Source organism: Manis javanica, chromosome 14 (genome assembly GCF_040802235.1).
Source record: "Manis javanica isolate MJ-LG chromosome 14, MJ_LKY, whole genome shotgun sequence".
Lineage (NCBI taxonomy): Eukaryota > Metazoa > Chordata > Mammalia > Pholidota > Manidae > Manis > Manis javanica.
In genome coordinates this window covers 43,442,858-43,458,317 of record NC_133169.1, presented here as the reverse complement: position 1 = coordinate 43,458,317, position 15,460 = coordinate 43,442,858, and the positions used below count along the sequence as shown (strand labels likewise).

The following is a 15,460-nucleotide window of genomic DNA, read 5'->3' as shown; positions in this document are numbered from 1 at the left end:
AACTTTTGCTGACTTTAAATGCTCTTAATCCCTTCTTCAATCCTGAATATTAGTCTTGCTGGGTAGAGAATTTTTTATTGGGAGTTTGTTTGTTTGCTTCCTTTCAGCACTTTGAATATGTAATGCTGTTCCTTTTGGCCTGTAAAGTTTCTGCTAAAATATCTGCTTATAGATTTATGGGGTTTCCCCTGTATGTGACAAGCTGTTTTTTCTTGTTGTTTTCCATATTTTATTTTTGTCTTCAACTTGTGCAGTTCAATTATAATGTATCTTGGTGTGGATATCTTTGGCATCATCCTTTTTGAAGCTCTCTGGGCATCCTGTACCTGGGTGCCTGATTCCTTCCCCAGATTAGGGCAGAACTTAATACTTCCCAGTTGAATCATTCATTGTTTCTTGAAATTATTTTTGCAGCCCTTTCTCTCTCTTCACCCTGTAAGACCCCTATAATATGAATGTTACTCAACTTGGTGTTGTCCAAAATATCCCTTAAGGTGTCTTTACTTTTTCTAATTTTTTTCTTATTCTGCTGCCAGTCAGCAGATTGTTAAAAACTTGAACTCTTTCTTATAATAAAGATCAACCTATTAGGTAATTTGTAAAACTAAAAGGTTATTAATCCAAAATCAATAAATCAAATTATTTATTTTTCCAGTTTTTAAAAATCTTGTTGAGTCATATGCATAGAGTCCCATATAGATCATCTTAGACTTAATACTGAAAATACTGAAAAGAGCAATACATACAGGTTTTCAAATATGGGGCATAATCATTGCATGCTTAAAACAAATATTGTTTGTCCATGGCATCTGACAAATTAAGCAATGTAATTGAACGTGAAATCTGAAAATGCCATTCCTAATATGGTAGTGGATATACAATTTACTCTCCACTTTTAAGTCCTCACAAATCCATTTTAAAACATTGAGATTGGGAAATGATATATATAGTCATACACATTACTTACACAAGTTAGGATAGAATTATTTCATTCTAGCATATTTTAGCAAGGCTTTGACGAGTTTGAAAATTAATTAAAATACCATTTGCTTGAATCAACCAAACAGATACCATAGAGACCTGTGGGAAAAAAAATGTCTCTTAAAGCAGAAAGTCCAAAGTCCGTGCCTCTGGGGTTGGACATTAAATTGATCGTCATAGCTCCACTTGGGACAGCTTCTCTAGCTTCATTGTGTTTCAGTTTTCTCATCTTTAAAACTAGTTATTTAACAGTGAGAACCAAAGTAATGACTCACAAAGATAAGGTTAAATAGTAGGCTATGACCGTCAAGTGAGCTTTTGTCGTATGTTCCTCACTGTTAGGTGTTACGAGTTTACATTTACATGGCAGCTCCTTGACTACCATTTTAAAGAACTGGACAACACCAAAGAAATTAACAATTTTGAACTAGAAGACAGTTTTTACATATAATGGTTGTCCATAAGTGATTCAGACATATTAGGTTTAATAAATTTGTAAAACCCATTATTTAGGATTTATTGCTCTTGAACATCTTTTCTTTGTATTCCTTACTATTCTGTCTCACTCCTCAATTACCGTTATTTCTTTATTAAGTTAATGAATTAATAATTTGGGTCCTTTACTACCCAATCAAGCAAACTTTGTGAGAGTCCTGTCATCTCCCGGGTCTCCAGATTCCTGACGTATAATGTTCAACCTTCTAAATTTTCAAAGCGTCACTTTTCAATGAAGGTTTCTTAATGAATAGTCAATTGATGATTGCATGTGAACAAAGACTCATTCATTTTTTAGACTAAACGTAAAAACAGACTATGGCCAGACCACAGATGAAACAGAGCTCTGACTCCAACCTCCCAAGCAGCCAGCCCAGGGAGTAAGACCGCAGCCCCAGCAGCATCAGCAGCAGGGCCAGGACTCGGTCAGTAACTACCTGTTTCCAAATTTTTTGCCCCATTTTCATTTCGGGACCAACCAGAGAAAGCCAGATATGCCCCCCAAACCAATCTTATAGGATGGCCCACCCCTCCGTAGTCACGTCCAGCTCCTCTGCCTGAACAACGTCCTGTCGGGAACACCTGGACCCTCCTTTTCCTTCTCTCTCCCTTTCCTTACCTGACACTGCGCTCCCATTCCCTTATGCTCTCAATGCAGCTAAGAATACTTCACTCTCTTACTACAGTTGCTGCAATATTTTTAGTGTGTGTTAGAGCACAACCCCCCTTCATTACTCTTCCTGAACAGTATTTTCCAAACTTATCTTATGCATTTCTTTCCATGGGAAATTTATGATCATTTATCTAGCTCAGTAAAAATGCTCCTTGGAAATTTTATTGATATTATTTGAAATTTAATAAAATGACAGAACTCACCACTTAGTGAGATTTCCCAACTTAAAACATGGGCTGGTGTTACAGAACCATGACTGTATTCTCTGTGCTGCACTTCTATCCCTGTGACCAATTTATGTCACAATAAAGAATATCTGTGCCCCTTGATCTCCCTCACCTTCACTACCCACCCGCCCCAGACCCTCCCCCTTAGGAACCACTAGTCATTTCTCAGTGTCTATGAGTCTACTGTTACTTTGCTCATTCTGTTTGGCTTTGTTTTTATATTCCACAAATAAATGAATTCATATGATATCCATGTTGAATTAATTTGTGTTAATGTGAACCAATAGAGTGAACTGTAGCAATTTTTTCTTCAGCTATTCGTGCCCAATTTCTCCAGCACCAATTGCATAAAAAGCAATCTTTCCTCCACCAATTGCTTTAAACTTTGTCAAAAAACACTGTCATAATTTTACAGTTTGTTTCTGGATTCTCTCTTCTGTTCCACTGATTCATGTGCCTATCCTACAGTGTAAACAACAAAGCCAGTCTTATGGCATCTAGAGAGTAATATTGTTGAAGTACTTATTTCTACATTATTCCTAGTTCCATAATTGTTATACCTACTCTCATGTATGTATCTTTCCACAAAAATTTTAGTATAAGGTTGTCTATATCTATGGTGTCATATTGATTGGAGTAGTATCAGACATATGAATCGATTTGTGGATAATTGATATCTGTATTTATTAGCTTTCTCATCTGAACTTTGAAGGAACTGAAGAACTCTTGTCACATAACTACCATCAAATCACTGCACTAGGAGACATAGCAATGATGTTTTACAGCCAGGGTAACCCTGGTGACATGACAAATAGATGCACTATTCTGAAAAGAAAAGGGGCATTAGGTAAAAACTAAGGACATTTGGATAAAGTACAGACTTTAGCTAATAATAATATGTGTTGATATTGGTTCATTAGTTTCAACAAATTCTCATATTAATTTGTAATGTTACTAATAAAAGAAACTGAGAATGGAAGACGTAGGGATTAATTCTACCTTCCCAACTAATCTGTAAATTAAACTATTTCTATACAATTTTCAAAGAAAAGGTAAGCATCTCAATGCTGCAATAATTGTTTAGCTCATTGCTTCACCTTCACAAAATTAAGTTGATATGTCACAAAATATATTAATTCCCCTGTATTTGTTATACTGTATACACTAGTGCTTGCTTTACTAATGATTTACCAATGCATATTGATATATTTAAAATTTATTCAGCTTTGTATTTTTGGACTGAATATAAATAAGACAAGATTAGCTCTCTCAAGACTTGCACTCCCATGAGGAAAGTTCCTGTATTTTCTAACCCTAGAGTAACTGGGTATTTTGTTAATAAAAGTAATGCAAGGTGGTTTTGTCCCCTGGCAGTTAAAATAAGTGATTATAAACCCTATGCATCAGGTAATTCGTGTTCTCCAGGAAGAAAGATGCCTTTAAAAATGGTTTTCACTTGTGAGAATTGGTGGGATTGTGGTCCAGAAAATCTCTTTATGAAAGAGGAGGAAAATATATCCAGAATTTTCTATAGATGCTTCCAGAAAATCGTAGTTTCTTTTTTGGAAATTACTGAAAGAATATAGTGATATGAGTACTGTCTGTAATCAGCACATCATGATTATAGACACTATATTTTTTACAGCTATATTGAGGCATGATTGATGAAGATTGTATAAATTTAAGGTGTACAATGTGGTTTAAGTATGTATATATTGTGATATGTTTACCAACACCAAGGTAAAATATCCATCACCTAACAAAGTTAACTTTCTGTGTGTGTTTGTAAGGATAACTGACACCTACTTTTTACAAGTTTCAAGTATACACAGCAGTATTATTTAACTACAATCACCATGCTGTACATTAGACCATCAGAACATAGTCATGATAAAATGGGGTATTTGTGCTCTCTTCCCCCCAATACCCAGTCTCTGTTCTATTCCACTGGACTATGGGTCTGTTCTTGTGCCAGTAGCAAATTGTCTTCATTACTGTGGATTTGTAGTAGAACTTGACGTTAGGGAGTATAATTCCACCCGCTTTATTCTTCCTTCTAAGGACTTTTTTGGCTATTTGGTGTCCTTTGTGATTCCATATGAATTTTAGAACTATTTGATGTAGTTCGTTGAAGAACGCTGTTGATATTTTGATAGAGATTGCTTTGAATCTGTAGATTGCTTTAGGCAGGATGGCCATTTTGACAATATTGATTCTTCCTATCCATGAGCATGGGATATATTTCCATTTACTGGTGTCTTTTTAATTTCTCTCATGAGTATCTTGTAGTTTTCAGGATACAGGTCTTTCACTTCCTTGCTTAGGTTTATTCCTAGGTTTTTACTTTTTTTGATGCAATTGTAAATGGAATTGTTTTCCAGATTTCTCTTTCAGAAAGTTTATCTTTAGTATATAGGAAAGCCACAATTTCTGTATATTAATTTTGTATCTTGCAACTTTACAGAATTCAGTTATTAGTTCTAGTAGTTTTGGAGTGGATTTTTTAGGGTTTTTATCTACAATATCATGTCATCTGCAAACAGTGACAGTTTAACTTCTTTTTCCCATCTGGATGCCTTTTATATCTTTGTGTTGTCTGATTTCCATGCCTAGGACCTCCAGTATTATGTTGAAAAAGTGGAGAGAATAGGCATCCTTGTCTAGCTTCCAGTCTTAGAGGAAAGACTTTCAGCTTTTCACTGTTAAGTATAATGTTGGCTGTGGGTTTGTCATATATGGCCTTTATTATGTTGATGTACTTGCCCTCTATACCCATTTTGTTGAGACTTTTTAATCATGAATGAATGTAGAACTTTGTCAAATGCTTTTTCAACATCTATGGAGATGATCATGTGGTTTTTGTCTTCTTTTTGTTGATGTGGTGGATGATGTTGATGGATTTTCAAATGTTGTACCATCCTTGTATCCCTAGGATGAATCCCACTTGATTGTGTTGTATATTCCTCTTGATATATTTTTTTGGTATCATTAATCTACAATTACATGAGGAACATTATGTTTATTAGGCTCTCCCCTTCACCAAGTCCCCCTCCCCCACCACAATCCCCATTATAGTCACTGTCCATCAGCATTGTAAGATGCTGTAGAATCACTACTTGTTTGCTCTGTGTTGCACAGCCCTCTGCGTGCCTCCCCCCACATTATACATGCTAATGGTAATGCCCCCTTTCTTTTCCCCTCCATTATCCCTCCCTTTGCACCCATCCTCCCCAGTCCCTTTCCCTTTGGTAACTCTTAGTCCATTCGTGGGTTCTGTGATTCTGCTGCTGTTTTGTTCCTTCAGTTTTTTCTTTGTCCTTATACTCCACATATGAGTGAAATCATTTGGTACTTGTCTTTCCCTGCCTGGCTTATTTCACTGAGCATAATACCCTCTAGCTCCATCCATGTTGTTGCAAATGTTAGGATTTGTTTTCTTCTTATGGCTAAATAATATTCTATTGTGTACATGTACCATATCTTCTTTATCCATTCATCTACTGATGGACATTTAGGTTGCTTCCATTTCTTGGCTATTGTAAATAATGCTTCAATAAACATAGGGGTGCATCTGTCTTTTTCAAACTGGGCTGCTGTATTCTTAGGATAAATTCCTAGAAATGGAATTCCTGGGTTAAATGGTATTTCTAATTTGAGCTTTTTGTGGAACCTCCATACTGCTTTCCACAATGGTTAAACTAATTTACATTCCCACCAGCAGTGTAGGAGGGTTCCCCTTTCTCCACAACCTCACCAACATTTGTTGTTGTTTGTCTTTTCGATGGTGGTGATCCTTACTGGTGTGAGGAAATATGTCATTGTGGTTTTAATTTGAATTTCTCTGATGACCAGCGATGTGGAGCATCTTTTCATGTGTCTGTTGTCCATCTGAATTTCTTCTTTGGAGAACTGTCTGTTCAGAACCTCTGCCCATTTTTTAATTGGATTATTTGCTTTTTGTTTGTTGACATGCATGAGCTCTTTATATATTTTGGATGTCAACCCTTTATAGGTTCTGTTATTTATAAATATACTCTCCCATACTGTAAGATGCATTTTTGTTCTATTGATGGTGTCCTTTGCTGTACAGAAGCTTTTCAGCTTGATATAGTCCCACTTGTTCATTTTTGCATTGTTTCCCTTGCCTGTGGAGATATGTTCATGAAGAAGTTGCTCATGTTTATGTCCAAGAGATTTTTTGCCTACGTTTTTTACTAAGACTTTTATGGTTTCATGACTTACATTCAGGTCCTTGATCCATTTCAAATATACTTTTGTCTATGGGGTTAGACAATGACCCAGTTTCATTCTCTTACATGTAGCTGTCCAGTTTTGCCAACACCAACTGTTGAAGAGGCTGTCATTTCTCCATTGTATGTCCACTCTTGATGTATTTTTGAATCCAGTTTACTAATATTTTGTTGAATATTTTATCATCTATTTTCATCAGGGATATTGGTCTGTGATTTTCTTTTTTTGTGGTGTCTTTGCTTGGTTTGGTATTACAGTGATACTGGCCTCATAGAATGAGTTTGGAAGTATTCCCTCCTCTTGTACTTTTTGTAAAACTTTAAGAATGATGGGTATTAGGCCATCTCTGAATGTTTGATAAAATTCAGTGGTGAAACCATCTGGTCCAGGGGTTTTAAGTAGTATTTTGATTACCAATTCAGTTTCATTGTTGATAATTGATCTGTTCAGATTTTCTGTTTTTTCCTGGGTCAGTCTTGGAAGGTTGTATTTTTCTAGAAAGTTGTCATTTCTTCTAGATTCTCCAATTTGTTAGTATGTAATTTCATAGTATTCTCTAATAATTCTTTGTATTTCTGTGGTGTCCATAGTGATTTTTCCTTTCTCATTTCTGATTCTGTTTATGTGTGTAGGCTCTCTTTTTTCTTGATAAATCTGTCTAGGTGTTTATCTATTTTTTAAATTTTTCTCAAAGAACTAGCTGTTGGTTTCATTAATTCTTTCTATTGTTTTATTCTACTCAATTTTATTTATTTCTGATCTGATCTTTATTATGTCCCTCCTTCTACTGCCTTTGGGCCTCATTTCTTCTTCTCCTTCTAGTTTCATTAGATGTGAGTTTAAACTGTTCATTTGGGATTGTTCTTCTTTCTTGAGATAGGCCTGTATTTCTATATACTTTGTTCTTAGAACTGCATTCACTGCATCCCACAGAATTTGGAGTGTTTAGCTGTTTTTGTCATTTGTCTCCATATATGGTTGATCTCTCCTTTTATTTGGTCATTGATCCATTGATTATTTAGTAGCATGTTGTTAAGCTTACATGTGCTCATGGGATTTTTTGTTTTCTTTGCACAAGTTTTTGCTAGTTTCATACCTTTGTGGTCTGAAAAGTTGGTTGGTAGAATTTCAATCTTTTTGAATTTACTAAGGCTCTTTAGTGTCCCAGTATGTGATCTATTCTAGAAAATGCTTCATGTTGACTTGAGAAGAATGTGTATCCTGCTGCTTTTGGATAGAGTGTTCTGTAGATGTCTGTTTGGTCCATCTGTGCTAATGTGTTGTTCAGTGCCTCTGTCTCCTTGCCTATGTCTGTCTGGTTGGTCTGTCCTTTGGAGTAAGTGGTGTGTTGAAGTCTCCTAAAATAAATGCACTGAATTCTATTTCACCCTTTAGTTCTGTTTGTATTTCTTTCACATATGTAGGTGCTCCTATGTTAGGTGCATAGATATTTATAGTGATTATATACTGTTGTTGTTCTGACCCTTTTATCATTATGTAATGTCATTCTTTGTCTCTTGTTATTTTCTTTGTTTTGAATTCTATTTTATCTGGTACAAGTATTGCAAATCCTGCTTTATTCTCCCTATATTTTTCTAAAATATCTTTTTCCATCCCATCACTTTTAGTCTATGTATGTCTTTGAGTTTGGTGTGACTCTCTTGTAGGCAGCATATAGATGGGTCTTGAATTTTATTCATTCTGTAATTCTATGTCTTTTGATTGGTGCATTCAGTCCATTTACAGTTAAGGTGATTATCGATAGATTGGTACTTATTGCCATTGCAGGCTTAGATTTGTGATTACCAAAGGTTCAATGGCAGCTTCTTTATTCTCTAACATTCTAACTTAACTTGCTTCTTATATTGTTACAACCACAATCTAAAGATACTTTTTTCTCCCTTCTTTTTTCTTCATTCTCCACACTTCATATGTTAGGTGTCATATTCTGTACTCTTTGTGTATCCCTTGACTGACTTTGGGGGTAGCTGATTTAATTTTGCATTTGGTTAGTAATTAATTGGTCTACTTCCCTCACTGTGGTTTTATTTTCTTTGAGGACAGCTATTTAGCCTTAGGAGCACTTCCATCTAGAGCATTTCCTTTAAATACATTGTATAGATGGGTTGTGGAAGGTAAATTCCCTGACCTTTTGCTTATTTGAAAAATGTTTAATCCCTGCTTCAACTTTACATGATAATCTTGTCAGGTAGTGTATTCTTTGTTTGAGGCCCTTATACTTCATTGCCTTAAATATATCACGCCACTCCCCTCTGGCCTGTAAGGTTTCTATTGAGAAGTCTGATGATCGCCTGATATGTTTTCCTTTATAGGTGATCTTTTTCTCTCTCTGACTGCTTTCAGTACTCGGGCCTTGTCCTTGATCTTGCCATTTTAATTATTATACATCTTGGCCAGACTTATTACACCCTAGCCAGACTTATCAAGGAAAAAGAGAGTATACAAAAAAAATTATGCTTATATACACACACATATATATATATATATACACGCATATATATATATATATATATATACATACACATATGCATATCAAGCTACATTTTTCATACAAACATATGAATAAGAACTTAGAATATATGCAGGTCTTGACACTGCTGGTTGCTTTACAAAGATTTGAGTCAAATGAAAACCATATGTCCAGGACTCCTTGACATCTGAAGATGTCCAAAGAAAAAAACACTTTCAAATATAGATCAAGTGGAAACTTTTAGATCTACTTCCACAAACCATTCGTCCTAGGGTCTCAGTGCAGCTCACATTCCCTTCCCTCCTTGCAGGTGCCAGGACCCTGATGCCCTGACTGGGGCTGCCGTCCACTGATGGCAAATGTTTGGAGCTACAGTGGATGGGTGCAGGGATGGATGCAGCTGCCAGGCTTGCTTTGACTCCTGAGAATTAGAGCCACGTGCTTAGAATGCTGAGGAGAAACCTATGGGAGCTCAGGTCACCTTCATGTTTGATGGTGGAATCTCACCCATTTCTTTACTGTGAAAGAAAATGTCTAATTTTGCTTAAGTCACTTTTTTTATGGGTGTATTTTGATTCAAAGTTATGGTTTCCAATGAATACATTAGTCAAGCAACTTCCAACAGAGGAGAAGAAATGAGGATTGATGGTGGGGGAAATGCAGAGGCAGTTCCGGATTATAATAGCATATCCGTTTCTATTGTCTGAAGCTGTAAAAGGTGAAGGTAACAGATAAAGCAATTGAAGTTAAAATCTGTTTAATAAAGTACAATGGAAACCAGGTAAAGACCTAAAAAAAGATTACAAATCCTCTAATTTATGAGTAAAGAAATTAAAAAATGGAGAAATGGTTAACATAGATGCCCATTTTGGGTAAAATGGCAGTATTTCCAGAATCTCTTGCCTGGCTGCAGTACATGTCCAAATAAATAGGTGTTTCCAAGGGGTGGAGAGAAGTAGACCATCTTCATATCAATAGGTAATGACAATGGGGAGTGAGGGAATATCTGGACCAAAGAGGGTGGGCAGGGCCCCTCTTTGCAGGCTGGTCAGGAGAGCCTCTGGCAAGTAGAAGTGGATGACTACTTGGAAGTAATAAACAGGTTTCTCCCACTTTATTTCTCCTTTTGATTTATTTTAGTTTCAAAGGTATTTTGTCCCAGGCTGGAAAAATATTCTCCCTCCCCCAGAGTTACATCTAGAAAGTTATAACAAACAAAACTTTTACTCTTCTATAATGTAGATTTCTTTCACTTACATTAAGTTGAATAAGTATAAGGTAAAATAAGTATGTGCCTATTATTATTATAAGTGCCAATTATTAGGGTAGTAGAAATTTATACTTATGAAGAAGTCAATAGTATTCTCTCTTGGGAAATATTTTTTTCCTAAGAGAAAATTGGGTATAATAAACTATAAAATAAGTTGCAATATTCACACTGTATATGTGAGGTTTATTTTAATTTTCGTTCTTATTTTTCTTTGGGCAGATTATTTTACTTTCTCTCTGTTGAATGTTTTTACTGGGAATGAACTCTCTGAAAAGACAATGAAAGTGTGAAGTAAATTCTGCACTTTTTAAGCCAAAATCAATAATTTGATATTGGTCAAGATGTTAGTATGGTATGAACATGTATACCTTGGATAAATTAGTTAAGTTGAATACTGAAATGGTAAGATGAAGGGTGTGCAATTTCTACTATTACAGAGTGTGTGTGTAAACAAATGCTTATAATTAATTTCAATCCTAGAAATTGTGCATCCACACACAAGTGTGTATCCAGATCCTCTGGCTGTGAAGTTCTGTTGCATCAAACGGATTTCTCTGACCCAAAGTCCTGAATGTGTGTCCCCTAAAATATCTGTCCATGAGACCTAACAGGCAGTAAGGATTCAATAAGCAGGAAGAGCAATTAAATTTAGGGCATTTTTGACTGCTTGAAATGATTGCTTATCAATCCACTGGGTTAAAGAGGAATGATATGCATTTCTTCTTTATCAATACAGCCTTAATAAGAAACACCTTCCTGTTCATAATTTTAAATATAATTTTCCTTGATATTAGCATATTAAATAAATTATAACATTTTAATTATCTTAAAAAATTCAAGATATATCAGAGATTATTTTTGCTTGATTAACTAATTTATTTTTTCTCCATATAGTGAATCCAAGAAGTAAACATTTGATAAAGAACAGAGCTTCATATGAGGTTCAATTCTTTTTAAGTGCAGGCACAGGGGTAAGTTATATAGTTAAGAAAGCTGTTTTCTGGATAGTATCCATGAGAGAGCTAATTTTGGCCAATTTAATATTTAATGCCTCAAGATATTCATTTCTCTTGTAATAGTACCTTTTCAAATTTTATAAAGTTACTATAACATTTTCTTAAACTGAATATATAAAGATGTAGAAAACTGAAATTGTGCTTCTGTAGAGCCTTGATGTTTCTGATTTTGTGAACTGAAAGGGTAGATGGTTTTTGTTTCACATATTTTAATTCACTCACTAAACACCCACTGATTGAATAATGATATCCAAACACATTGTTGTTAGTGCAATCATTTTCTTCCCTAAATTTCATGACTTTAATATCATGAAAATATTTCTATTTTCCTCTGAAGTACAGTACAGATTTGTGGCTATGTGTGGAAAGAACAAAATCATCCCACAATGACATCAGAGATTCCTATTTAAATATTACATGGGGAAGAGGGATGGGAGGGTGGTCAAAATGGGTGAAGGGGATAAAGAGGTGCAGGCTTCCCATTATGAAATAAATTACCCATGGGGATGAAAGTACAATATATGGAATATAATAAATAATATTGTGGAATAGTTGTATATTATCTGCAGATAGTATCTTCATTTGCCATGGTCAGCATTTAGCAATGGATATCATTGTCAAATCACTAAATTGTACACTGAAAACAATATAAAGTGTACATTAATTATATTTCAACTAAATAAAGTTAAGGAATAGTTGCCCACAGGTAACTATTAAAGAGTTTATTCATTTTATGGAATATGTAAGAAATAGTAAAATTAAAGATTGACATCCATAATGATTCCTTCAGTTTTCAAAAAACAGACAGATAGGCTGGCAGAAAGAATGGAAGTGAGAAGGAAAGATAGAAAGAATAGGAAGGAAAAGAAAAAGACCAAGAAAAGAAGGAAGAATATAATGAAATACTACATTAAAAATATGATAGATAATAATTTCATTTCATTTGTATAAATAAATCATTACAGGTAATTTGTATTATTCATACTATGCATTTAATCCCATCAAATATATCATTAATAATTTCCAGTAGATGAAATATGTATTGAGGTTGAACCATTTAAAATGTTTATATTTTCTAATCATCTTTCTCTTTTTCTACCATACACATGTGATATTTAAAAACAGTTTTCATAGTGACCAAAAGATTATAGAAATGATATTTAGATCTTCAAACTTATTATAAATAAAAATGCAATTCAATAATTAAATGTGTTACTATGGTCAAAAGCTTCAGTCATTCATAATTTTGTACCCTCACACTTCCTTGAATAATTATACATATGACGACATGTTTGTTTTAAGGGTAATGGGATTTGAATATCATGCCAATATATTACTTTCTAGTTTCACTCACATTTAGACACTATTGAACTGGTTTTGTTTTCCTTTCTTATTTTAGTTTTTTAATGAAATATTGAAGAGATACAATATTATGTTGGTTTCACACCCAAGTGACCCAAAAATTGTAGCCATGACCAAATGTTCAACACGGTAAGGGTAGTGACTGTGTCACCATGAAATTATACTACAATATTGTTAGTTCTCTTGCCTATGCTGTACCTCCATCTTTCTGATTAAATTATTTTAATATGACAATTTATACCTCTTATTCAAGACATCTTTGCATCTGGATCACCAATGGTAACCAGTATCTGTTCTCTCTGTTTATTAGTCTATTTCTATTATATTTGTTTGCTTATGTCTTATAGGATAAAATATTTTTAAAAAATATACTAATTCTGGAAAACACCTGCTAAAATTCATACTTCAATGATAATGATTCTAAGTTATAAAACCATTTCCATATTTATTCTCACCAACACATTTGTATAAAAAGGAGACACACCATTCATTCTTTTCCATGTAAAAACTCTTGATAATTATTCTTTTTATGTCTGCTCATTGCTACCAGTTACTAAAATACATACCAGGTATTTATTTATTATTGTTTGTGGGATTTCGTTGTTGTTGTTGTTGTGCATGAAAGTGAAATCATGCGGGAGGAGGATGGGTGAAAAAAGGTGAAGAGGATAAAAAGGTAAGAGTGGAAGTACAACACAGAGAATATAACCAATAATATGGCATAATTGTGGTAACGGGTACATTTACTATGGTGAGCAACAATTAATGTAATTATTGAGTCATTCTGTTATGCAGCTAAAACCAATATAATATTGTATAAAAAGTATACTGCAAAATTTTTTTACCTTGAAATTATATACCTTAAAAATACGTATCTTCTGCCATTGATGTGGTTAAACTGGAAATAGTGCATAAAATTCTACACAGTGAGATACTACAAAGCAAAATAAGGTAAATGACCAACTAGGTGTGGAGAACACAAAGGTAGCTCTCACTGAATTGTGGAATCCCAAACACTGGTGAATACACAATAATTTTATTAAGAAGGCGCATTTTTTAACATCTCCTTCGGGATGCAGAGGGCTTCCTTAGTGTAAGGATCTGAGAATGAGTATAACAAGCAACAACATGAAATCAGAAGATGTTTTAACAACAGTTCTAATCGGAATTTTCAATTAATATATGGATAACATATTCATCACCAACCACATACAATATTTTTCCAATTTCTAATAAATGGTTCCCTTGCTTTTTCTCTAACCTGTGCTTGTTGACTTCCTCCCCTCCAGAAAGACCATTGTGGAGAGAGGGGATAGACGGCTACAATCTCATCCCCATGACTCACTTTATCCTCACGGGGCTCTCTGACCTCCCCGAGGTGCGCTGTCCTCTCTCTGTGGTCTTTGCCATCACCCACCAGGTCACCTTGGTGGGAAAGGGGGCCATTCTCTTGGCCATAAGGACAGAGAAGAAGCTGCGCACACCCATGTATTACTTCCTGGCCAATCTGTCCCTCTTAGACATATTCTGCCCATCAGCTACTGTCCCCAGGATGCTGGACAACCTCTTGACTAGGAATCACAGCATTTCCTTCCTGGGCTGTGCTTTGCAGCTTTATTTCCTGGTGGCCCTGGTGGGGGCTGAGGTCTTCCTTCTCACTGTCATGGCTTAAGACCAGTACATGGCCATCTGCTTCTCCCTCCATTACACCCTCATCATGACCAAGGCTTGCTGTGCCCAGCTGGCAGCTGGGACCTGGGCAGCAGGGTTTCTCCATTCCCTCCTCCATATGGTGTCCACCTTCCACCTGTCTTCCTGCAAATCCAATCAGGTTAACCAGTTCTACTGTGACATCCCCCCAGTGGTGGCCCTCTCCTGCTCATCCACCTACATGGTAGAAATGCTTGTTTTAGTGGTAGGAGGTGTCTCAGGAATTGGTGCCTTCCTAACCACCTTCATCTCTTACATTTACATCATATCCACCATCCAAAAGATCCAGTCGGTGGAAGGGAAGCAAAACACCTTCTCCACATGTGCCTCCCGCCTCCTGGTGGTGTTTGTTCTATGGCACAGCCATCTTCACCTACATTCATCCCTCTTCAAGTCACCACTCCCCAGACAGGGACAGACTCATCTCCATGCTCTACGGGGTTATCACCCCAATGCTAAACCCGATGATCTACAGCTTGAGGAACACAGAGGTGAAAGGGGCACTCGGCAGGTTCTTATGTCACTGAGCATGTTTACACTGAGTGTAAGAGTAAAACAGAAAAGTCCATACTCATTTTCGAATACATTGATGAGAAGAATTTATATAAAATAATTTTTAATTGACACTGAATATATACTTACATATATATTGTAATTTATAAACATGTGAACATACAAGTAAGTGTAACCATACCTATCTGTATGGTTATATGTCTATCTCTCTCTAAGGGGAATTTAAACTGTATTGTCCCCAAATAGACATTTCCATAAGCAGCAGAGAACATTAATCACACTATTAGGAAGTATAACGTGAGCCCATCTTCTAAGTCAACTTTGGCTTTTGTTCACATTCATAGATATCCATATCTGTAGGTATACCTGTATTATCTTTACTTTTATCTACACTTTAAATCTATATCTAAATCTCTTTCCATTGATACTTGTTTTATTTCATTTTTTTTGAAAATGGCAATAGCCTTTTGC

At 35.4% G+C, this 15,460-nt stretch overlaps 1 pseudogene; it reads left to right on the top strand.

Annotated features, from left to right (window-relative positions):
- Positions 1-9,763: 9,763 nt before the first annotated feature.
- On the top strand, positions 9,764-15,003 carry LOC108404325 (olfactory receptor 5V1-like; annotated as a pseudogene).
- The last annotated feature ends 457 nt before the right edge of the window (positions 15,004-15,460 follow it).